Genomic DNA, 26262 nt, shown 5'->3' with positions numbered 1-26262 from the left:
TGGGTCAAAACGTCCCCACCAAGCACCACCAACCACCAAGCACTACCGGGTCAAAACGTCCCCACCGCCACCAACACCTATTTCATTTCAAAGTGTAATGTTATAATAATAATAATAATAATAATAATAATAATAATAATAATAATAATAATAATAATAATGCATGTCATTATAGAATGAGGACAAGTGAAAAATGTTACTTTTACAGTTTTCAAGGTAGATTTTTATTCGTCCCCACCACCACCAACAACTACCGGGTCAAAACGTCCCCACCACCACCACCAACCACCGGGTCAAAACGTCCCCACCACCACCAACAACCACCGGGTCAAAACGTCCCCATGGGTCAAAACGTCCCCACCACCAACCAACCAACCAACCAAGCACTGGGTCAAAACGTCCCCACCACCAACCACCAAGCACTGGGTCAAAACGTCCCCACCACCAACCACCAAGCAAGCACTACCGGGTCAAAACGTCCCCACCACCAACCAACCAACCAACCACTGGGTCAAAACGTCCCCACCACCAACCACCAAGCACTGGGTCAAAACGTCCCCATGGGTCAAAACGTCCCCACCACCAACCACTGGGTCAAAACGTCCCCACCAAACAACCACCAAGCAAGCACTACCGGGTCAAAACGTCCCCACCACCAACCAACCAAGCACTGGGTCAAAACGTCCCCATGGGTCAAAACGTCCCCACCACCAACCACTGGGTCAAAACGTCCCCACCACCAACCACCAAGCAAGCACTACCGGATCAAAACGTCCCCACCACCAACCAACCAACCACTGGGTCAAAACGTCCCCCACCACCAAACAACCACTACCGGGTCAAAACGTCCCCACCACCACCACCACCACCACCACCACCACCAACAACCACCTATTTCATTTCAAAGTGTAATGTTATTATAGAATGAGGACAAGTGAAAAAAATGCTACTTTTACAGTTTTCAAGGAAGGTAGATTTTTATTAATCTTTCCAGCACATACCTTCAATTTGGTGAGTACAGAGATCATTGTGCAGGACAGTTAGCTGAATAAGAAAAATGCATTGTACTATAAATTTAACCATCAAGCACTGGGTCAAAACGTCCCCACCACCAACCAACCAACCACCGGGTCAAAACGTCCCCACCACCACCACCAACAACAACCACCGGGTCAAAACGTCCCCACGGGTCAAAACATCCCCACCACCACCACCACCACCAACAACCACCGCGTCAAAACGTCCCCATGGGTCAAAACGTCCCCACCACCACCACCACCAACAACTACCGGGTCAAAACGTCCCCACCACCAACAACCAACCACTGGGTCAAAACGTCCCCACCAACAACCAACCACCGGGTCAAAACGTCCCCATGGGTCAAAACGTCCCCACCACCAAACAACCACCAAGCACTACCGGGTCAAAACGTCCCCACCACCAACCACCAAGCACTGGGTCAAAACGTCCCCATGGGTCCAAACGTCCCCACCACCAACCACTGGGTCAAAACGTCCCACCACCACCAACCAACCACTGGGTCAAAACGTCCCACCACCAACAACCAACCACTGGGTCAAAACGTCCCCACCACCAACAACAACAACCACCGGGTCATAACGTCCCCATGGGTCAAAACGTCCCCACCACCAAACAACCACCAAGCACTACCGGGTCAAAACGTCCCCACCACCAACCACCAAGCACTGGGTCAAAACGTCCCCATGGGTCAAAACGTCCCCACCACCAACCACTGGGTCAAAACGTCCCCACCACCAACCAACCAACCACCGTGTCAAAACGTCCCCACCACCAAACAACAAGCACTACCGGGTCAAAACGTCCCCACCACCACCACCACCAACCACCTATTTCATTTCACAGTGTAATGTTATTATAGAATGAGGACAAGTGAAAAAAATGCTACTTTTACAGTTTTCAAGGAAGGTAGATTTTTATTAATCTTTCCAGCACATACCTTCAATTTGGGAGTACAGAGATCATTGTGCAGGACAGTTAGCTGAATAAGAAAAAATGCATTGTACTATAAATTTAAATGCACATTTATACATACATACATACATACATACATACATACATACATACAAACATACATACATACATACAAACACACACACACACACACACACACACACACACACACACACACACACACATATATATATATATATATTCTTTTTACATTCACTTCAACCTATCACCCGCCCACCTGCGGTGGGTCGCGTGATTGCTATGAAAGAGGCAACGGGCCTGTTGGTAAAAGCACATAATCAAGTTTTCCACGGTACTCTGCCTACCCTCCCTTAGGAGGTCGTACTGCAACATGGGACGCGGAACGTAACGCTTAAACCTCTTCCCGTATTTGTAACCGACCACGACCATACAGTTCTCGCCCATCATATATTCGGTAGCCTGTTCCAGCATCTCACGTCCCAAAGAATCCACGATTCCGTTGCTGAGCTTACACAGCCTCTTTACTTTGGTGTCCTGGACGAGAACAAACGTCAGCAAGCCTTCGGGGGAGATCCACTCCTTGGGCGGCCTGTAAAACGTAATGTCCATGTCCACGTACATCAGAGCGTTGCCGGTCAGAACCGAAGCACGCTCGGGGGTACACATGCCTCTCACGACCTCTTTGAATCGGGCAGCCTCGTACATAGCCATTTGCCTCAGGTAGTCCATGAAGTATACCTCGTTGTATTCGGCAGGTATCCGCTCGTACGTCTCCGGAGGATAAAGTTCAGGTAGGTCTTCCAGGCATACGGCGACCAGATTTTCTCCTCGGACCTGCCGGAGCATTTCACGCTCGTTGGTCATGCGCCATCGGGAGTAGAACAACACGTGTACGTAGTCGAGCATCGTCTTGGATTGGTGCGTTATTTTAGAAACATAGTTATGTTTCTCTCCCGCTCTGCCCGCTGGCAGAGGACGTCCAAACACACTGGCCCACGTGTACATTATTATGTCGGGTGTTAGAGTTACGTAGTCATCGGGAATGGTATACTGAAAGTTTTCCAGCATATACCTTTTTACGCTCTCCTGGCCTCCGACAATGCATGATGAGGAAGACGAAGAAGAAGAAGAAGAAGAAGAACAAGAAGCCATTATGTGTACTACTGGGACAAAAACTCAACTGTGGGGGCCTTCTATGTAAGCTGTGTCCTTTAAGTATCTACATGTAAGCCCGCCCTCCCCCTTCTGTTATGTGGGCAGGTTTTTTGTGGTAAGATGACAGCAGGTTGATGTTCATGGTGCTGAAAGGAAACAACGGATCTGAAAGACAGAAAAAAAATAAATAAATAAAAAATAAAACTTGAAATGTTGTTGTTGTTGTTGTTGTTGTGAAAGATTTTTGTTTTTGGGGTATTTCAAATAAAGTTAACGTGCCCACAACCACCACCACCACCACCACCAATAACAACACCACCACCAAGTCTTTGTTGTTTTCGTGCTCGTACTAATTGCACCTGGATTCCCAAACTACTACTACTACTACTACTACTACTAGAGCTATGAGCAGAACTAGAGGACCAAAGACGGTCCTGGACCCTAACAAAGAGGATAAGGTTGAGCATCAAAGCAAGGAAGAAGAAGAAGAAGAAGAAGAAGAAGAAGAAGAAGAGGATGAGGAGGATGAAGAGGATGATGAGGATGAGGAGGATGAGGAGGAGGAAGAGGAGGAACAACAACAACAACAACAACAACAACAACAACAACAACAAACGCTCGTCTCGAGAAATGGACAAATAACATGGTACACGTCTCCGTTGCAGGCCGACCGGTACAGTGGCTGCGAGGAGAGTCACGGTGGTCTCCGTGACGATAGTGATGATGATGATGCTGCTGCTGCTGCTGCTGCTGCTGCTGCTGATGGTGATGGTGATGGTGATGACCACCAAAGACAAAGGAAAAAACAGCACCACCAACAACAAGAACAACAGGGACCCACAGAGTACGCAAGAGCTCGCATTCGGGACAGGGTTTCGGCCTTTCGCCTCTTTCTAACGTATGACATGGAACAGCTTATACTAGACAGCACAAACGCCGCGGGTCTGCGAAAATACGGCATACAAAGACAAAACGGGAGGACCGTGAAGAGACCGAGACTCCTCGCGGGCGCAGCGGCAGTAGACCAGGACAAAGAACAAGACAAACGACACGAACAACATCAAGAAGAAGAAGAAGAAGAAGAAGAAGAAGAAGAAGAAGTTGATGATGAAGAAGAAGTTGAACAAGACAAACAAGAACAAGAAGATGATGATGATGATGATGATGATGATGATGATGATGATGATGGAAACCAAGAAGAACATGAAAAAGAAAAGCGAGGTCCGCGTGGTGGTGGCGGCGGAGGTGGCAGTAGCAGCGGCAGAAGCAGCAGCAGCGGCAGAAGCAGCAGCAGCAGCAGCTGGAGAGAGATGGACGCGGTGGATCTGCGAGCGTACGTGGGCCTGCTCATTCTGGCGGGTGTGTATCGCTCTCGAGGAGAGGCCACGGCCAGCCTGTGGCACGCAAAGAGCGGACGCCCTGTCTTTCGCGCAACCATGCCGCTCAAAGTGTTCTACTCATACTCGGCGGCGCTGCGTTTTGACGATCAAAGTACCAGAGCGGAGAGACGCGCCACGGACAAGCTCGCGCCCGTCAGGGAACTGTGGGACATGTGGACGGAGCGACTCTCTCTCCTCTACGAGCCCGGCTCCGAAGTAACGGTGGACGAGCAGCTGGTTCCGTTCCGAGGTGAGTGAGTGGAGTGGAGTGGAGTGGAGTGGAGTGGAGTGAGTGAATGAATGAATGAATGAATGAATGAGTGTTATGATGATGATGATGATGATGATGATGATGATAATAACTATTTTTTTTTATCGTCTGTGTCCTTTTCTTTTTTTTTTCTTTCTTTTTTTTTGTTGTTGTTCTTGGACATCGTTTTTTTCCCCCTTTTTCTCTTCAATGACCACCATCACCATCACCACCACCACCATCACCACCACCATCACCACCATCATCACCATCACCATCACCACCATCACCACCATCACCACCAACGCCACCTCTCACAACACCAGGTCGTTGTCCATTCCGCCAGTACATGCCCAACAAACCAGCCAAATATGGAATCAAATCGTGGGTAGCGTGCGACGCCAGGTCCAGCTACGCGTGGAAGATGCAATCTACACAGGGAAAAGACAAAAACAAAAACAAACAACGGAGGCAACAACAACAACAACAACAACAACTGTGGCTGCTGCTCCTGTGACTGTTGCCGCTGCCGCTGCTGCTGCTGCTGAGAAAAACCTGGGCACCAGAGTCGTGCTCGAAGTGACCGAGGGACTCAGGGACCGCAACATCACGTGTGATAATTTCTTCACGTCCTACGATCTCGCTATGAAACTCCTCTCTCCGGCGGACCGCAACAACACCTTGGTCGGTACGCTTCGAAAGAACAGACCGGAGATCCCGGCCGCCTTGCTCGCGGTCAAGGGCAGGCAAATCTTTTCTTCCCTGCACGCGTTCACGAGCCGAGCCGCGCTCGTTTCTCACGTAGCTAAAAAGAACAGAGCGGTGGTGCTGCTCAGCACGCGCCCCGAACACCGCCGCAGCAGCAGCAGCAGCAGCAGCAGCAGCCGCCGCTGGAGCGCAGGTGGTGGGCGTGATTCTTCTTCTGAGGAGGAGGAGGAGGAGGAGGATGAGGAGGATGCAGCAGCAGCAGCAGCAGCATCATCATCATCAGCAGCAGCAGCAGCAGCAGCAGCAGCAGCAAGAGGCAAAGAGGGAAGCGCAAGAAGAAAAAGAAGAGGAGGAAAGCAACAACAACAACAACAACAACAACAACAACAACAACAACGAGTCCAAAAGCCCGAGATCATCCTTAGCTACAATCGCAACAAGGGCGGCGTAGACAACCTTGACAAATGTGTAGCCACGTACAGCTGCCGGAGGATGACCTCTCGCTGGCCCGTGGCCGTTTTCCACAACATCATCGACGTGTCTTGCTACAACGCCTTCGTGCTGTGGCGAGAAATCAATCCGGATTGGTTACCTCGCAAGCGCAACAAGAGAAGGCTGTTTCTGGAGCAGCTGGGACTAGCGCTCGTGGACCCTTTGATCCGACGCAGGACCCACATGCCCCGCGGGGCTCCAGCTTCAGCTTCCATCGTCGTCGTTGCCTCTGCCTCCGACAACAACAAAAACAACAACTCTGCCTCCGCCTCAACCAAGAAAACCAGAACGCTTGTCGAGCCTAGGAGGGCATCGGCAGCAGCGTCGGCAGCCACAGGAGCAGCCACAGGAGCAGCCACAGGAGCAGCCACAGGAGCAGCAGCATCAGCATCGGCATCATCAGCAGCAGCAGCAGCAGCAGCAGCATCACAACAAGAACAAGAACAAGAACAAGAACGAGAACGAGAACGAGAACGAGAACGAGAACAAGAAAGAGGACAAGGACGAGGAGGACGAATACCAGGACGAGGACGAGGAGGAATACGAGGACGAGGACGAGCGTCTTGTGTGGGGGAGACTACGAGAGACCCGGAAGAGTATCCGAACAACATCGCACCTACTACAACATCCTCATCCTTGTGCTCAGATGCCAACGTTGTTCACGTCGAGGAGGAGCAGGAGGAGCAGGAGGAGCAGGAGCAGGAGGAGGAGGAGGACGCCGCTGTCTCCGCCGATGATGATGCAAACACGTCCCCCGCCACAGCGTTGCCAGCGGCAAAAAAACAAAAAAGCAAAAGGAAACGAAGTCAGATATGTCCCTGGAAAAAAGATTGTAAAACGGTAAATGTGTGCTACGCGTGTAAGAGATATGTGTGCAGAACCCGAGCGGTCATGTACTGTCCGTCTTGCTGTAACGCAGATGCGGAAACTTCAGCGGGAGCGGTCGTAGCGGGAGACCAGAGAAAAAAAAAATAAATGTAAAAAAAAATAAAAAGAAAAGAGAAACACAATAAATCATTGCAACAAAATCATGGTCCTTGTGTTCTTTTGGGTTTCCTGACTGACAGCAAAAAAAAAATAAATAAATAAATAAATAAAAGTACAGAAAAAAAATAAAACAGGGAAGAACTCCAAAAAAAAAAAAAAAAAAAAAAAAAAAAAAAAAAAAGAGGTCAGAGAGCTAACACGATCCCAAAGGCAAGAAAAAGAAAAAGAAAAAAGAAACAAAATCAAACCAAATAAAGTATGAGATAAACCAAAAGCCTGTGGTATACACAGGTAGCGAAGAGAGCACAAGGGTTAAAGATCCTGAGTTTATCAGCTACTTTAAAAGAGAATGGTCCTTATATCTAGAAAATAACGACTTGCCAGAAACTTCAGCGTGTGTTCTTTGGGAAGCAGGAAAAGCAGTAATGAGAGGGAAAATAATTTCCTTCTCTACTCAGAAGAAAAAGAAGGAAACTTTGAGAATCTCAGAGTTAGAACTCGGAATTAAATCCTTAGAGGAGCTTACCATGCTTCCCCAGAAGAACACACACTAAATGCTATAAGGAAAGCTAAACTTGAACTTAATGAAATAATAGATAAAAAGACACAGTTCTTGGTGCAAAGACTTCGCTTGGAGAATTTTGAGCATGGCAACAAATCTGGAAGGTTCCTGGCTAATTAGTTAAAAACAAATAAGGAGAAAACAACCATCTCCTCTGTCAGAGATCCAGAAGGAAACATCAGCCACGACCCTGACAAGATAAATAACACTTTCAAAGAATTCTATAAAACATTATATACATCACAACTAACTACAACAGATGACAATATTGATAAATTTCTTCAATCTTCCACAATTAAAACAGGAAAATAAAATTGTCTTGGATTCCCCCCTTTCAGTCGGCGAACTCCAAGAAGCTCTCCAGCATATGCCCAACAATAAAGCTCCAGGTCCAGATGGTTACCCAGCAGAATTCTACAAAGAATTCTGGACAATGCTGACACCCACTTTCTACAATATGATATTAGAAATAAGGGAAAAACAAAAAATACCTTCAAATATGAACCTAGCCAATATTACTCTACTATTAAAACCAGGTAAAGACCCGACACTTCCATCCAGTTACCGTCCAATTTCATTAATAAATGTAGATCTCAAAATAATTAGCAAAGCTTTGGCCAGAAGAATAGAAAAAAATAACCCCTCTAATAATACATCCTGACCAAACAGGCTTTATTAAAGGTAGACATTCCTGTACTAACATGCGTAGATTAATAACCATCATAGATTATTCTACTCTACATAATCTGGAATCCACAGTCATTTCTTTAGACGCAGAAAAAACATTTGACCGAGTAAACTGGAAATTTTTATTTGCAACGTTAAACAAATTTGGGTTTGGGTCATCTTTCATAGATTGGATAAAAATATTATATAACAACCCAAATGCATGTGTGAAGACCAATGATCAAACCTCTCCAAGCTTCTGTTTGCAGAGAGGCACCAGACAGGGCTGCCCGCTTTCTCCATCACTCTTTGCTATTTTTATTGAACCCCTAGCTGCTGCCATGACACAAAATAAAGAGATTAAAGGAATCCATGCTAAAAATATAGAACACAAAATAAGTCTTTATGCTGATGAAGTATTACTTTTTCTCCAGAACTCACCGACGTCTCTCCCCCAGACAATCACACTTATTAACACATTCTCATCAATATCTGACTACTCTATTAACTGGTCTAAGACTATTATTATGGCCATCAACTGTGACCTACAAAACACACCCAATACTACAATACAGTCTGGAAACATTAGATATCTAGACATAAACATTTCCCCCAGGTTATCAGAACTAACAAAGCTAAATTATGTCCAGCTACTTAAAGCAAAAGAGGATGATCTCTCACGGTGGAGGTGCTTACCCATATCACTCATGGGGAGGGTTGCCACAGTTAAAATGATGGTTCTATCTAAAGTAAACTACCTGTTTTCAATGATACCCACTAAACCATCCTCCAGCTGGTTTAAGTCACTGGACTTACATATATCGAAATTTTTATGGAAAAAATAAGCCATCACGTATCAGTCTCAAAACTCGCCTCTCAGTTTTAATTGCACCAAGACACCAAAACACAAGAAACACAACACACAAACAACACCTGGGGGGCATGGCATGCGGTGCATGTCGGGCTGGGCCACTTCGGTGGCCCGGCTCCCTGCTCATTGGGGTCACTGCCCCTCAATTTTAATTGCACACAACACACACTACATAAACAGTCAGGAGTGGGGAGGGAGAGGGTATTGGGGACCTCTCACACCCCTGTTCCCCCTGTGTGTGTCTGGTGGCGGGTGGAGGGGGAGGGGGTGGTTGCCCCGGGGCCGGGTCCCAGGGTGGCTGTGCTGGTGGGCTGCTGGTTCTGTGGGTGTAGGGTCAAGGGGGGGTGCTTGGGGCTCGCTGTCCTCTGGTCCGCCTGGGGTGTCCCCCACGGGGCACGGTGGGTGGGTTGTGTGTGGCGTGACTGTGTGGTGGTGAGTGATTGTGGGTGCGGCACGGGGGAGGGTGTGAGTGTGGGGTTATATTGGGTGCAGATTTTAGTAGGTGGGGAGTGGGGGGAGGGGGCCGATAGCACCCTGGTTCCCGGGGTGTGCGGCTGGAACATCGGGGTGTGTGCTGGCCTACGCCGGGTGGTTGTCTGGGGCGGCCTGGTCCTCCTAGGCATGTCTGCCTTTGGGGGGTGGGGCGGCCGCCTCTGGGCTCCTGGGGCCCTGGGCCCTTTGCTTGGGTTGCCCTGGGTGGCCGGTCCCTGCGGGGCCGGCGGCTGCTGATCTTGGCCCACTGGGACCTGTGCCCCGGAACCGTGGGGGGCTCTTGCTGGGGCTCTCCTCTGCCGCTCTTCAGGTGGGGCTGGAGTCATCTTCATGGTGGGGTAGCTTGGGTTGGTGCTCCGGGTCTGCTGCTGAGGGCCCGGGCCTCTGGCCCTGGTCTGCCTCTTGCCTCCGTGGAGGCGTGGTCGCATTTGCATGATCTCACTCACCGCTCTTCATCACTGACCACTCCTCTTCCTCATGCTCTGCATGCTGACACAGTCACTGAGTTGTCCAGTGGGTTTTAATACTAAGCGATAATTATTTTTGTATTTTTCCTGTGAGTTAGTATCTGGTCGCTGTTATGTCTTTTTAATTTGGTTATTATTTAAAAACTCTTAATGACTAGTTTTTTTCTGTGTGTTTTTCTGTTTTTGTAAAAGTTGTAGGAAATTTTCTGGTGTGTTCATGTACAGGTGTAACAGTTTGTTGTCTGGTGATGGTGTGGATTGAAGGGTCATTGCCTTCTGTCTGTGATCTTTCTGTCTCCTTTCTTCTTTCCCTTTTGCTCTTTTTGCTATTTTCCATCTTTTTCTGTCCCCTCCGGTCAGGTCCAGCAAGATTACATAGATTCCGTGATTCAAAGTAAATAAATAAATAAATTAATCACATTATCAAGAGGAGCCTTACCCATAGGCCTCCCCTTGGCAGAGCAAATTTGTTCAGCATGATACAGCAACCAGATTGTCATTTTGCTGCTATGATGCTGGACAGGACAAGTAAAAAAAAAAAAAAAAAAAAAAAAAAAAAAATATATATATATATATATATATACATACATATATATATATATATATATATATATATATATAAAACACATGTAAGACATGTGACACATTTAACACATGTAACACATATAATATAAGAATATAAGTTAATTCAACAAATGACTGCAGGACTTTTACAGTTTATTATGTTTTTATAATTGTTAAACAATCTGCAGCAAGCAGGTCTAAGAGAACACTAAATGCATAATGCAGAAATGTTATCAAGATGATTAAATACAGACAGTCACTGAGTTGTGGGCCTGGTGGATGGAAGGGCATGAGGGAGTTATCTTAATAACTTAACCACTTTTTTCTTACATGAAACATGCTTCTCTCACAGTGGAGGCACTTACCCATATCACTCATGGGGAGGATTGCCACCATTAAAATGATAGTTCTACCTAAAGTCAACTACCTGTTTTCAGTGATTCCCACTAAACCATCCTCCAGCTGGTTTAAGTCACTGGACTCACATATATCTAGATTTCTATGGAAAAACAAGCCATCACGTATCAGTCTAAAAACTTTACAACAGACTAAAGACAGAGGTGGATTGGACCTACCCAACTTTAATCACTATTTCTTAGCTAACAAGCTGCAGTATGTCAAACTTCAATCAATCAAACTTTCTTTATAAAGCCCTTTTCATACCTTCTCCTTGGAGGTTTCCTGTGATGTAGATCTAAGCTGACCCACTGTGAGACACGTGGGGGGTCTGCGGTTGGGGTCGCCTTGTGGTGGTGGGGCGTGGCCACTGGTGGGGCCTGGGTCAGTGGGCATCGGCCCTGGGCTGGGTGGCCAGGCTGTTTTGGGATGGGCTGGGTGGGGGTTCTGGGCTCTGGTGCATAGCGGTGACACCATCCCTTTTGGGTTGAGGGGTTGGTTTGTGCAGGGGGTTCTAGGCTTTCCCGGGTGTGTTGACACGGGGTGGGTTGGTGGAGGCCCTTGTGTCTGGTTGCCACTCCAGGACCCAGGGTATGGCTGGGGTGTAGGGGTTTGAAGGGGGGCTGAGTGGGGGTTGGGGGATGCTTGGGTAGGTTTAGGGGTGAGACTGGGAAGTTTGTGTGTGTGTGTGTGTGTGTGTGTGTGTGTGTGTGTGTGTGTGTGTGTGTGTGTGTGTGTGTGTGTAAATGCGTGAGTAAATGGTATTTATATAGTGCTTTACTATAACTGGAATGATGCCTAATGATATCTAAAGTAAACACACACTGATGGCAGAACCCACCATGCAGCACAAACCATCAAGAGCAATTTGGGGTTAGATATCTTGCTCAGGGACACCTCGACATGAGCTAGACAGGCCGAGGATCGAACCAGCAACCCTCAGGCTACAAGACGTCCGCTCTACTCACTGAGCCACATCACCCCACGAGTAATTATATGTGTCAGGATGAGTGGGAGTAAGCGAAGATATAGGCATTGTTGCAAATATTTTTATAAACATTCTCATTCATTTACTCATTTATTATTCATTTACTCATTTAAACACTCTTATTCATTCATTCATTTACATTTTATCCTTAGATTTTAGTAACATTCATTAGGCTCTGCTTTTAATTAATAGAGCTACATTATTATAACAGCTTAATTATTATCATTCCTTCACAGCTTACAGACAGTGCATTCACAAACAGAACACAAACTCATACAGGGTTACTGAGTTCAATACTGAGAAAAGACCAAAGGACCTTGAAACAGTTCTGGGTGTCCAGCAAGGGAGTTGTTGTGAATATTGTCATATGCCCTTACTTATCTACTCACTCCAAGCAGAGCGGAATTTCCCAGTAACTCAGAAAAATTATTAAAGAACAGCCTTTGTGTAAAAGCTGTGGCAACAGGTAGAAGGAGGTCAGCACAGAGACAGACAGATAACAGGACAGGGAGAAGTGTTTCTTTTCCCCTCAGCTCTGACGCACCCCAGAAGGAGGACCTGGAGGAATCAAATTCCCGCAAGGAGGAGGGACCACCTTTCAAAAATACACATTCACATGAATGCGCACCACATGCACGCACATAGTCACAATGCATTGTTCCAGTATAAATGAGGAGGATAACTTAGTTAGGCGGGTCTTTTGGCTGAACCGAAGGGTCCCGACACTTCATGTATTAGTGGACCAGAAGCTAAGCTAACAGGCCTCCTTCTCGAGAAGATATGTATTGTTTTCTTATTACTGGCTTAACAAAGAATTGTCAATTCTACTCAATCTCTGGTGTTTTTGCCTTCTTTTAAAAATGTGGATTTTTGAACACTCTTCCTTCTGATGATTTATTTACAAGTGGTGAAAAAATATTTTAAAAACATCAGCGTGTATGTGGGCAGGGATCACATTTTTAGGAACTCCTAAAGATTGTCAGCTTAGTTTACTGTAAAAGTTGTAGGAAATTCTCTGTTGTGTTTATGTACAGGAGTAGCAGCTGCTACTCCTGTGATAGGTTGTGATAGGTTGGATTGAAGCTTGTTGCAAGAAGCACTAAATGAGCACTAAAATACAAGGCAGTCAATTTTATGACTTTTCAAAGAATGTCTTTACCTAGCTATGCCGGCCATCTGCTTGCTGTGAACATGAAAAATATGCTCTTACCTTTCAAACAATCTACAAGATCTGTCAGCTGCCACTGGGTCAGTTTGTCTACAACAAAGCTGTCCATTGACCTACAACAATAACAGATAAATAACTTAAAAGACTAAATGTGGCTTAAAAATAACTTATAATTAATTTTTAACAAACGTGGTTATATAATATCAATATTAGCTTCAGTGTGGAGAAAAGTTTTAGCTAGGCTATTATTAGGAATGTTAAGTTATCCAGTGTTTGCAATTAAGGATGAACAAAATGTTGGTCTGAATTGGACGAACATAAAACTATGAAACTATGAGTTTGGTTTTGCAGGGAACCAAATAAACTAAGCTTAGACTGTGATTTAGGTTCGATTAGCTCGAGTTTCACTGACGTTTTGATTTTAATGCATTGTGGCAACATTAATTTTGTTACTATATACTATTATTCTATTTAAATATGCTTGATAACTTTTGCTGTGGGCAGTGATACTTTCAAAATCCAGGTCCAAACGGACACTTCTCATTAGGGTTACTGTGCAGTGCATGGTTTCAATAGCAGTCTAGCAAAGCAACTACCAGTGAACTAGCCTGGGCTGGCAAGAAAATCAGCAGGATAGTTAGCCTGCCAGCGGCCAAGCTAGCAAACCAGCGAGCTAGCTGGCTAACTCAGTAAAAAACATTACCAAAAGCCTGAGGTCTTTGTAGATGTTTCATTATTTATGTGGCATGGCATGCGTGGCAACTGCATCAGCTTGTGCTTTCAATATAAAGATACTACTTTACTAGGTAATGCAAGACAGACAGCGTGGATTAGATATGTAATATTCACAAACCTTTCCACTTCGTTCGTCAAAGATGATTGGTCGGATTGCCACCCAGAGCTTTGTGACAGTTGAGGGGAGAAGTCGATATGATGACATCTGATGTGTTGACAAAAAATAAACAACCCAGGTGCTGGGTTAACTGATGCTTGTTGGGTTGATGGATTTAACCAAAGACTGTATATAACTCAACTGTGTTAAAATGCATGGGCTCACAAAAATAAACCAAAAAGCATATAATAACCCAAAATGGGTAACACATTTCATAACTGTAGTGGAATTTTATTTATCAAAGATCACGCACTAAGTGAGAATCAAACAAAGTATTTAATTAAGAGCTGATCAGCAATGAGAATCCCACAGTCAAAGACGTTTTGGCTGCACGAGTCTGAACAGATGCATTTGGGTTTGGTTTATATAGGCCAGCATGAGCTGATCACATCAAGGTAAATCATTAGTACTCTGTTTCAAAGGAATGTTTAGAAGATTGGAAGGGGAAGTGGAGAGCTCACTCAATTCTTATCTGGGTACAAGTCATCCTCCTTCCTCAGTAAAACACAAGACAAGGTTTCGTAACAATACAAAGTGCAGACATGTGTATAAAATTTTCCATTACATAACCCAACAGCTGGGTTGATGAAGTAACCCAGCAATTTTTAAGGGTGCAGCAGTCAGACCATCATTCTGCCACCACCACCTTGGACAGGACAAGGAAAAAAGAAGAAAAAAAAGAAAAACTAGTTCAGATCCCCTCCAGTTGTAATGTTATTCTTACTGGCATCTGGGCAGATGTTGAATAGAGCTGGTAGCAAAAGAAAAGCATTGTTTAAAAACAGATAAAGAGACTGTCATACCGCAGTAGTGTAATTACTATTATAACTAAACAGAAACAAGCCACATTTGCAGCTCAGGCTGTGTACACATGGCAGCCTCTCATAACAGGTGTGTATAAAACACTTTTGTGCCGGTGCCTTTTAACTGGTTTAATCAAGTAATGGTCTCACCTCAACACAACCAGGAACTAGATGAAGAATGACAGTGGTTCTTCTCTCTTTCATGTCCTTGATTTCTTCCCAGGAACCCAGGATTTCCTTTGGGTATACAAAGGTGATGGACGCCTGCCATCCCGGGGGTAAACATGAAGCCTGGCTGGGCAACATAGAGTGTGTTTGGCTCCTTCATCAGGCAGAACCCGTAGCACTTCTCGGAAAGCAGCGCTGAGCCATGACCCGCTGGTGTAATCCAGGTAGATCAGGACCTTGCTTCCCTTATATTCCATGGACTTTTGCCTGCCGAGGCGAAGAATCCGTTCCTTCTCCTGAAAATGGTGGATGTGCCTAAGATGGTGCACTGTGTGGTGCCGTTGCCCAACTTTGGCTGAAGGGAACGGTGCACCCAATCAACTTTAACTGGATGTGGGAGGTGCTCATCACCAAGCAATTTGGGGATCAATGTAGAGAAAAATTCAGTAGGTCTGTCTTTTTCGTTTCCCTCTTGTATCCCCAGAATTTTAATGTTATGCCTCCGGAAACAGGCCTCCAAGTAAAGGATCTTAGCCTGAAGCTGAGTGTTGTGTCCTGTGAGCTCAGTATATTTAGCCCGCAGCGCTTGCACATGAGTATCAAGGTTGTTAGCATCTTGTTCCTGGTCAGCTACACAGGCCTGTAGCTTGGCCTTTCAGTCGATCAGTGATTGAAATTTAGCCTCAAATGCATAGAAAAATGCATAGTTCATTTATGCAGTGTAAAATGGACTCTGACACCTCTTTACACAGTCTCTTTTTGTAAGTTTTATTTGTATGCATGTCCAACTTGGTGGGAGAATAACTGCTGTAGCTAGTCATAGCGTTAGCTTTAGCTGAGTTAGTTTGGTTATTGGTGATTCTAGCTTTACTAACCCTAACCCTAACCCTAGAATAGTTTAGTAGAGTCCTTAGGGAGATGTATGTACATACAGAGTTGCGGTCTATGAGCAGAAAAGATGTGGTAAAAAGATGATTTTGTAGGCCGCAGAGAGGGGTCAAAGATTAATACATTTTATTGCCTAGTATTGACAAAATTAGGGATCTCCTCGTGAGCTACTGTCCTGCAGGTTTTGATTTTTTCGTAATGCAACACACCTGACTAAAATCACTGGGCCATTAACAGGTTTGTACAGAGGTGTGTTGTAGTAGGAGATATCAAAAACCTGGACAGTAGCTCAAGAGGACCAGAGCTGGAGACCCCTGGCCTAGATGGTACCAGGATTCAATTAATGATTACTGTGTTAGTGGTTATGTTGTGGAGTACTTTCTGACTCTTGATGCCATTGTGTGGTTTATTTTGTGGAAGCAGGTGTTGTGGAGAAATAATCTGTGATTGCATTTTGTAGTTTACTGTCCTTGATAACATTTTATTGTTTTATGAAGCCATCGTCTGGTTGATAACCTCTTCTCTCTTCTCGGTGCCATACTGTTTTTTCCTCTTTGGTGTCCTTGGTGTCTTCATAGCCGCTTCTGTGATAAGACTTCATCATATGAAGATCTTAATATAGTAAATTGCTTTAAGCTTATGATGTGACAAAAAATACTTTCAGGTAAAAGAAGAGCCGCAGACATCAGCTGTGACAGCCTGATTGTCTGCCATCACATGTCATGGTGATCACATCGACGTGTCACAGCAATGGCCGATTGGCATTACCCCTAACCCTAACCCCCCTATGGATGAACCCATAAAAGCTAGCGGTTAGCATCGCAGTTACAAATTAAGTTACTGCAGTTTCACGGACATGGGTATAACAGTAAGTTTGTCTGGGAAGCTAAACTTAAGTAACTCAGTATCTACAACAAAAACAATTTAAAGGCCTAAACAAACAAGTATCAACTTCCACATGATGTCCAATATGAGTGGACGGCAGGCTCTGCTACTGGCTCCAGTTGGCCCCCAAATATGAGAATTAAAGTTTTAATCGTCCGTTATCTCGGTGTCCTCTGAGTCTGAAAAAAGGGAGAGGAAGAGTCGTGTGCTTTGCCTGAAGTATCTTTTACAATTTATTGACGTAAACTGTACTAGAAAACACGACAATAAAGAGAAGCACAGCACAGGACTACAATGGCGCTGATTGATGACGTCACACGATGTGCGACAGTTGAGGAGTAGGACCCCACAGGAGAGTGAGTGGTGGCCTGCTGTTAGCAGTTGCTTAGGGAAATTTCACATTCATAAAAGGAAATGGGCAGACGGCAAGCCGAACTTTACAATGTTTCTACAAGATCTTTTTCAATACAGCTCCAACCTAAGTGGTCTTGAGAACTCAAAAGCCTTAAAAACTAAGTTTACTTTGGAAAAATTCTTATTTCATTGAGATGACCTCTTTCCTCACTATTACTTTAACTGATGGTTAAATGTATAAATGTATATGCACACCTGGATTTTTCATATATGTTTATGTATATCTCCTAAATTTAATTTACTCACTGATCTCATTGAATATCACTTAATACTTGATCCCCTGGCTATACAGTTTATGTTCTGTATGTTTTATGTTCAATTGTTTAAGCAGGAGATTATTATCTTCTAACAAACACAGCTGATTACTTGGTCGTTGACTGGATACTTATTTTTATTCAGCATCTCAGCAAAATAAACAGTTTCAGAATAAGAATGTGTCTTTATTGCCAAACAAGTTTGCACATAAAATGAATTTGTTTTGGTGTGATGGTGTAAAAACAATGAATTAAAAAAAAACATAAACAGAACATAAACAACACTATGGGTTAAGCGCAGAGAAGAAACTTCCCAGCTACGACTAATAACTTAACATACCTCCCACTGAAAAGAATAATTGGCCGTTGTGATACCAAGACTAAGGTTAGGTTTTCAAGAATTAGGGAGAAAGCTGTAAGAATTGTTGTTCCACTGTCATCACTGAGATCCATTAAAGGTCAAGGATATGCTTAGACTAAAACATCATTTACCACTTAAAGATCACCCTTTTTGCCCTTTTTTAATTATTTTGGAATAAGATTAGTTGTTTATCCAAAAATATGTAACAAACCATAATTTCAATATTCATTTTTCCTAAAATTTTTACAAAGAAAAAAGAGCTGCTAGTCATTAAGAGTTCTTAAATAATAACCAAATCAAAAAAAATATATCATGAAAGTAGGACAACAATGACCAGATACTAACTCACAGGGGGGAAAAAAAAATTACCTCTTAGTATAAAAACTCACTGGACAACTCAGTGACTGTGTCAGCATGCATGTTGATGACTGAAGTTGACTGCATGTCTTTTTTTTTTACTCAGCAACTCTGACAATAAACAATTTCAAAATCAGAATAGGTTTTTATTGCCAAGTAAGTTTGCACATACAATGAATTTGTCTTGGGGTTAGCAAAAACAACAAAAGTTAAAAAAGAACGCGCACACACACACACACACACACACAAAACACAAAAAAGAATACAAACAGTATTTACAGGGCATGGAACTTTTGAAAGCCGACATCTCTGTCTGGTGAGGCAGGCACATTTTACATTGCATGATGAACTTACTGCCTTAGTTGCATTTGAACACAAAGAGCTGGCTGAGATATGGCCAAGGATTTCCTTCTCTTTCCGATTCGTCTCTTCCCCAGGCATTCATTGTCTTGGCAATCCTCAGCATCGGTGTCCTCCATCTCCATCTCTTGCTCAGCACAAGCCATCATCAGTGAGAATTCTGCCTGCATGCACACGCATTTACCTTTCAGTGGGCGTGGAACGTGACCGAGGTAGATTAGGAGCAGAGATGGACAATTCTTGACGTTAGGCATAATTGCTGTTCAGGCTGATGTTTTTTTCTCCGGCATTTTTTCCTCAGTGACAGGGGAGGTGTCCAATGTAGTGAGGAAAAATACTTGGGTCAAAATGCACTTGAGTAAAAGTAAAATGACCCATTTCAAAAACTACTTGAAAAAATTACAGATTACTCACAAAAACTACTCAATTACAGTAATTTGAGTAAATATAATTTGTTACTTTCCACCTCTGTTTTAATAGATGCTTCATCTTGACCTTCTCGTGGAGAGTTATATTATGGAGCTTTAAGGCCACATGGGAACACCAAGATTTTTTTTTCTGTATATGTGTGAAACAAGTTTGTAATTAACATCTAAATCAACATGTTGACAATCAGAACTAATACAATAACACAAGCAAAGAAATCAATATTAACACCCCCTGGTGGGTCCATGATGCCATAACATCACTGTGGAAAATACCAGGTTTTCCTACATCTGTCTACAATGTAAAAACAGCTGAATTTGACGTTTACGTCAGACCATTTCTGATATTGGACATCTTGAAGGGCATTATCCCGCTTATACCATGGCCATGGTGTTTTTTATCGTTAAAATCGTAAGTTTTTCACAATAGGCAGCTGAGTGGACTATTTAATATTGCTCGTTGTCACATGTTGCCAAGGTAACCGGCACTGACACGTAACGTGCAGCTCAATCGGCCGCAGTTGCATGACTCAAACATTTCAGAGAGCGGGCGAAGCTCTTACAGCTCGTGTGTGTCCAGAGGATGATGCCACAATCTGTTTCAGTCACAGATAGTTTCCTAAATCGTTTTTATTTCAAGAAATATTATTCACAATTCACTCTGATCATTAAATGTGTATCAAGCTAGTAAGTCTATCCTAAATTGTTTTTTTAATGTTATCCACCATTCACTCTGTATCAAGTATGTAAGTAAGGTAATCAAGACAAAACAGGCGACGACCTATTTAAAATTAAATACAACATTGCCGTTGATCGCGACGTTTCATAAAGATACTGGCATGTTGCGTTGGAAGTACAGAGATTTAACATTTGTGGACCCTGACTGCTGCTGGTTGGGACATTGCGGGATGACAAAATGTTGCTCCATTCTCATCTCTCCTGGACTGACGGAGCCCTGCACCTGCTTTTCACAGCAATGCATCACAGACCAGATCTGGCATGTCTGCAGCCCGGTGTCTGAGTTTCTGTTGCCACGGTTATAGTGAATAATTAAGTAATTCAAACAAACTGTCATTTAAAGGGGTAAAAATGGACGAGGGTCACCAGAGAGGGCAACATTAAGTTGTGTACTGTACGAGTTGGGTTATGGAATTTGTTCCAGACGTATGTATGGATGATATCTCATAGGATCTTTCACAGATAAGAATGCGGAGAATGTGTCGTAGGATCTGCGACAGATGTGTACACAGAGAACATCATACACTAGGATTTCTTAAAGTTGTGTATATGGAGGGTATCCAATGCTAGGACTTATCACAGATGTGTATCCGCGGCATATCCTATACTAGGATTTGCTATAGATGTGTATACGGAGGGTATCTTATAATAGGATATGTTACAGACCAATCTTCCCGTATATCCCCGGAAACAGTCAGGACATGCCGCAGAAACTGAGACTTGTCTCCTCTTGGATCTCTCCGGATCTTAGGTCTTTTTGTCCAGTATAACTCCTCCATTTCCTTGTTTTGGTGCCACATCACGGGAGTGTTCAGAAAACTCGTAGTTGAGTTTTGAGTAGTTAAACTTTTGGATAAAATAAAACCGGAATGAACTAGCCCTTACCCTTACTAAAAGGTGGAGCAGATTTATTCTGGGACCGGACTGAAGTGGTCTTTTTCTTTTTCTTTTCTTTTTTCTGAATGCCTGAATATAACTGAACTGAAGTATTATTTGGAGTTTGTTTCCTTATGAATTAACTAATGAAACATTTTTGAATTAACTAATAAAACTATTTGTGGCAGAGTGATTGACATAACGTTTTTATTTTGCTTGTTATTTTACAGTTATGTATATATGAATAGTTTCCTTATGAAATGGTGTTGGGTTTACCTTTTTCATTTGCTAATTAGTGTGAATAAGCTGTTGCTTGCATCCTTTGTGAGGTATTGAGACTCAGGGAAAATGCTTATGTCAGGAGAAAGACCTGGCTGGCACCCCAGATAAATAAATAAATACATAACATACCTGAGCTAAACCGTCACACAGCTTTATGTAAAAAATTATGATGGTTTATTACAAAAAGTGACACTGTAAACAGATATGCATCTCTGTGAGGTCTCTGAAGCCAATCATAGAAAACCCCCCAGACCAGATGTGTAAGTCTCTCTTATATTGCCTAACATTCCTCAGTCCTGAATTGGCCAATCATAGATCAGACACAAGTTTACATATTGATACATTGCAGCAGAAGTCACAGACTCGTTCCACTGCATTCGAATGCTTGCTGCCGCCATATTGAGTACCTGAACCACACAGGTAGTCGGAGATGCCGTGAAAATGCTGTGCAGTTGGGTGTGACAAAAAGAAAGGAGAGGGAGATATAGCTTTTTATCGATTACCAAAGGAAGAAGAACGTCGTCAGAGATGGCTTTCAGCGATCAGGAGGGTTAACTGGACGCCGACTGCAAGTAGCCGTCTGTGCAGTGTACATTTCATATCAGGTGAGTTTCAATGCAAGCTAGGAGAGCTAGCTTTAGCTAGCGGGGTTTGATGAACAAACTTTTTAGAGAAGTGATTAGATTAAATCCGATTAGACCCTTTGTGCAACAAATGCATTTGATTAGCATTTCATATGAAGATCTTTCAACAGAGATAGTAGTTGTTAGCTTAGCTTACATATCGGTCTACAGCAACAAAAGTTAGCTTACACCACAACAAGCTAAGCTGCCAAAGGACGCTCCTCTGCAGTCTGTGCTGTCTTAATAATAACTGACGATCAGTAAAACAGCAGCTGATATTTTAATCGTTTCCCTGTTGTTTTATTTATGGCCACTTCTGTGCACTAGCAGCATTTACAGTTTTCAGTTTCTGTTAACTTCCGGTGGACCCTTACGAAAGAAAAATATATTGGAATATATGGGAAAATATACTGCATTATATCAAATCATATATTTCTATATATGGGAAATCAGGGCATATATTTTTAAATATATTTCAATATATTTGTGGATCATGTATCATCTATTGATACATATATGATCATATGCATCATCATGCAACAACAACAAAAGTGATGCACATTTTTACATGTTAATTTTTTATTAAAATTTCTGTAAGTCAACTGGTTTAAACAAGCTGATCAAACATTCAGTCATCTCAGTTCATGAACACTTATTTACATTTCATATGACAAGTATGGTGGCATATTTAAATATTTTATACAAGTCAGCGAGCCCCACAATACATCTTCAGAACCAACAACTTTTTTTACATGAGTCATTGTATCCATTTGTCACCAATGGACCACCATTGCTTGTGCTTCAGTTGATCAGAGTTATAGTTCAAAAACTAAGTCCCCCAAAAGTTGATGTTCTCAGAGAAATTTACATACCTCTTCATCATACAATAATACAAATCCATCTTATAAGTAGTGTTTTAGCTCACAAATGTTCTAAGCTTGGATGCATTACAGCCAAAGTTAACACATACTTTGTCCTACACCTTTCAGTCTTCTACACTGGACCTTGGAGGTAGATACGCATAAAGGCTGGAGTATTGTGGCAAATCAATAAGTAAACATTTTTTTTTGAAAGTCATAACATCAAATACCTGTTTCCTGCCCCGCAATTCTCTTTTCAGAGGAACAACATATTCTGCATTGATCACTGTACTGTGTGATCTCTCATACTCCCTTCCAAGTGCAAAGCACTGTCGATGGCTTTGTTGGTCTACTACAATATAATAGTAAACCATGACTACGTGTCCATTCTGTAATAAAACTGTGAAGCTGTTCCTTTTTACTACTCGAGTAAATTCTTGTGAGTAAAACAGATGTCCATTGACCAGAATTCTGCTAAATATTTTTACTACTGTATCTGCAGTAACTGTAAGTTTCTCTCTCACAGGCAACATTTCCTCACTTGTAAGTTTTCGTGACCAATGCAAACCAAGTGACAGAACCTGATCTGTTATTCTTTCATACTGCTTCAGTCGCTTTTGACCAGTTAAGTGGTTGTATAACTGGATACATTCTGGAAGAGCATTTCTTAACAAATCCTTCCTGATAAGAGGCAATACTTGTCTGTATGAAAATTCTTTCATTATCTGTAAAGGAACAAACTGAGTGCCATGGAACATTTTTAGTATTTTCCCATTAAATGATTCAAAAATATATCCTGAATGTGCCCATAGAGGTCCCCAGTTCCTTACAGAATCAGGTAAATGAAGACACAAATGCACATTAAATGACACATTTTGCTTTCCATACAGAATTTCAAACTGTTTGACAAACTCCACAACCAGTTTTTCACATTTTTTTAAATCTTCGGTTGTAATAATGTCCTTGCATAACAAAAACATAAATGTGACAAGGATTAACCAGTGCTGGTAAAAAACCAGAGGGAGGATTCCTTTTAGCACAAACATACTGTAAAACAGCAACCAATTCCTCCACTCACTTGCTTTCCAAAACTTCCTTTGCTGAAGAGATCGAGGAACTCTTGTAATATTACAAGGAGGCTTAATTTCTAAAAGTTGTTGATCAAGTTCAGACACTCTACTTCCAATGTAATATGGTTTTTCATGGTTTTCACTGTCCAGCCACATGCTTGCCATTTGCCTTACAACACCAAGATGTACATTGTGCATATGATCTGGAGGCATGCAAGATATAATGTCAAAATATGGAATGTTCATGAGACATGTGGGTCCTTTAACACCTCTCACAGATTTAGAGGTGTGCAGAGCCTCTCTTGCATCATCAATGGTAGAGGCATGGTTTCTTTTTGGCACATCTTTGTATGGGTATACTCTGACACAGCCATTACCCTTTTGGACTTGTTCACCGGGGTGCAGACAGAGGCTGCATCCATACTGGCCATTAAACTGTGTCATGTTTTGCAGTATTGGCCTGGCAACTGAATCACACATCATAAGAGCTGCAACAACTCTACACTGTTCCAAAGTGCCGTTTCTTTTTGACTTGAAGCCCACAGTTGCCAACTTCTGACACTCCTGGGTGAATGGCTTTAAAAATGTATTAACATTTGGCTTTCTGCTTCCAAACCACAAGCCAAACAGCAAAACATTTTCTTTACGCACGGGGTAAGGGAGCTCATTTACAATCCCTTGCAATGGCCAAATGTTGTATAATGAAGATTTAAATACAGGAACTCCATCACAGTTAAGAGTTAAGGAGTACCCATGAGAGCAACCAAGGGGCCCTCCATTTTTTATCAGCTTATGGTACATTTCACCATTCCATATATCATTATAAATCTCAGAATTACATGTGCCATTTCCTGACTTGACACAAGCAGCAATATCTTCTCTTTGAAGAAGATGTTCAAGTTGTTTTTGGATTGGTAGGTATATAAAAAAGTTTCCATTTTTAAGGGAGTTATTTTTGTCCCATGCTGTGTTACACACAGTACACCGCCCTTCATCAAGCCCGCCACCGATGTAATACTCACATTTTGGACAGTATATATGACATTGAAGGTTATCCTGTATTGGTCTTAGCTCTTTTAAGAACAGATACTTTGAAGCTGATAGTGTGTTTTCTGGACAGTGAATATTGATCAAATCCAGAAGATCAGTAAGGGCAACACCTGTGAGTGCATGCTTTAAGACACATGACAGTATTAGTAAAAAACTCTGACCTTTGGTTAGCCGTGAGCCATTGTATAGTGGCTTTTCATTCATTTGAGTCAAAGTTGCATTACCATCATCTTCCACATCCAAGTCTTCACTTTGGAGCTCATCAGTAGTAGCTTCATAACCAACAGAATTATTTTCTTCACTTACAATAATGGATTCACAATCAGAGTCAATATCTGATTGTCTCCCCTGAAATGCGTCCACACTTTCGTTGTCATCCAAGTCTTCAGGAAGAAAATCAATTGATGAATTTGAATCTTGGATCAAATTTGGCAGATCACAGAAGTGATGATCATCTTCATCCTCAAACAAGAGTGGCGATGTAGGACATTTGGAAAGTACATCTGAATCTGGTAATGGGTTCTGTAAAAGAAGAAAAAAGAAAGAAAAAGAAAAACAATTATGCACATGCTACAAAAGTATAAAAAAGCACTTTATTACTTTCATTGACATATCTTGACTTGTCTTTTACGTACATTGTAAACTGTAAAATTTACATACAACCAATATCTGGGCAGGCTGTGGCTCAGGAGGAAGAGCAGTCATCTACCAACCAGAAAGCCGGTGGATTGATTCCACGCTTCCCCTGACTACACGCCAAAGTGTCCTTGGGCAAGACACTGAACCCCAAGTTGCCTCCTGTCTGTACAGGTATGAATGTGTTAAGCACTTAGCATGTACGCATAGAAGTGGTGTGTGTGTGTGAATGGGTGAATTTGACATGTACTGGTTAAGTGCTTTGAGTACAGGCAACATGTGACTAGAAAGCAGCTATATAAGTGCAGTCCATTTTCACCTCGAAAGATAGGCATAGATATCATGAATAAATGACATGATAGAGTGTATTTATTAATGTGTAATCCCAAGCGAACTCGTATATATAAACCCAACAAAATTCAACAGAAAGCGCACAATTCAATTTTTATCTTTTGTTAGAAATATAATCCCACTTACATCATTTTCTGTAACAACATGGTCATCCTCAGAATCCCAGCCAGCATTGTAAGTATGACAATCCTCATCTGGGTTCTGTTATGTAAACATAAAAGGTATTGATCAAATGTTTTAAAGTAGCTTTGATGATGTTGTAAAATTATCATGCCAAACTTTATACCCATACCCAACTAGCTATTTTCTGTATATATGTATATATATATACATATATACAGTATGTCAAATGATTAAAAGTTTTAATCAGATTAATCACAGCTTACAAATTAATCATGATTAATCACGTCTATACCTGCCCGTTTTTACTGCATCATCGGCAGAACAAGACGATGCTGCTAATATTTACTGTTAACTGACCTTTTCTTGGTAAACATCAGATGTCCAATGGTCAGTAAATGTAGCATGAAATGTACTTCTATATGTTGTTCTAAATCATCTCCACCATGTTCTAGATCATAATTCATACATCATCATCTCACCAAGCGTCTCCATGGTGATGATTTCTGTCCTTAAAGCAGCAGATGTGACGACTGAAGTTAAACAGCCGACACTGATGAAGAAACTCTGATAAAACTGATGATCTGGATAAAAACACGTTTTTTTTTTCCTTTTTATCATTGAAGTGTGAGTGTTTGTGCAGCAGTGATAAAAGTCCTGCAGCAGCATCACACAAAGTAAACACCTGCTGGTAAAATACACCACTGCTGCTTGTTTTACGCCGTTTTCT

At 42.6% G+C, this 26262-nt stretch overlaps 1 protein-coding gene across 1 annotated transcript in view; it reads right to left on the bottom strand.

Moving 5' to 3' along the window:
• Window positions 1–22050: 22050 nt before the first annotated feature.
• The window catches only part of LOC121649713 (inactive phospholipid phosphatase 7-like), a 30272-nt gene continuing 26060 nt past the window's right edge, over window positions 22051–26262 (bottom strand). The window contains exon 5 of the transcript XR_006012148.1: window positions 22051–22061. The gene's annotated coding sequence lies outside the window, so the exon portion shown is untranslated. The remainder of the gene's footprint in view (window positions 22062–26262) is intronic.

The sequence above is a fragment of the Melanotaenia boesemani genome, chromosome 11 (assembly GCF_017639745.1).
Source record: "Melanotaenia boesemani isolate fMelBoe1 chromosome 11, fMelBoe1.pri, whole genome shotgun sequence".
Lineage (NCBI taxonomy): Eukaryota > Metazoa > Chordata > Actinopteri > Atheriniformes > Melanotaeniidae > Melanotaenia > Melanotaenia boesemani.
The sequence above is the reverse complement of the archived record's forward strand: the minus strand, read 5'-3'. Positions and strand labels throughout refer to the sequence as shown.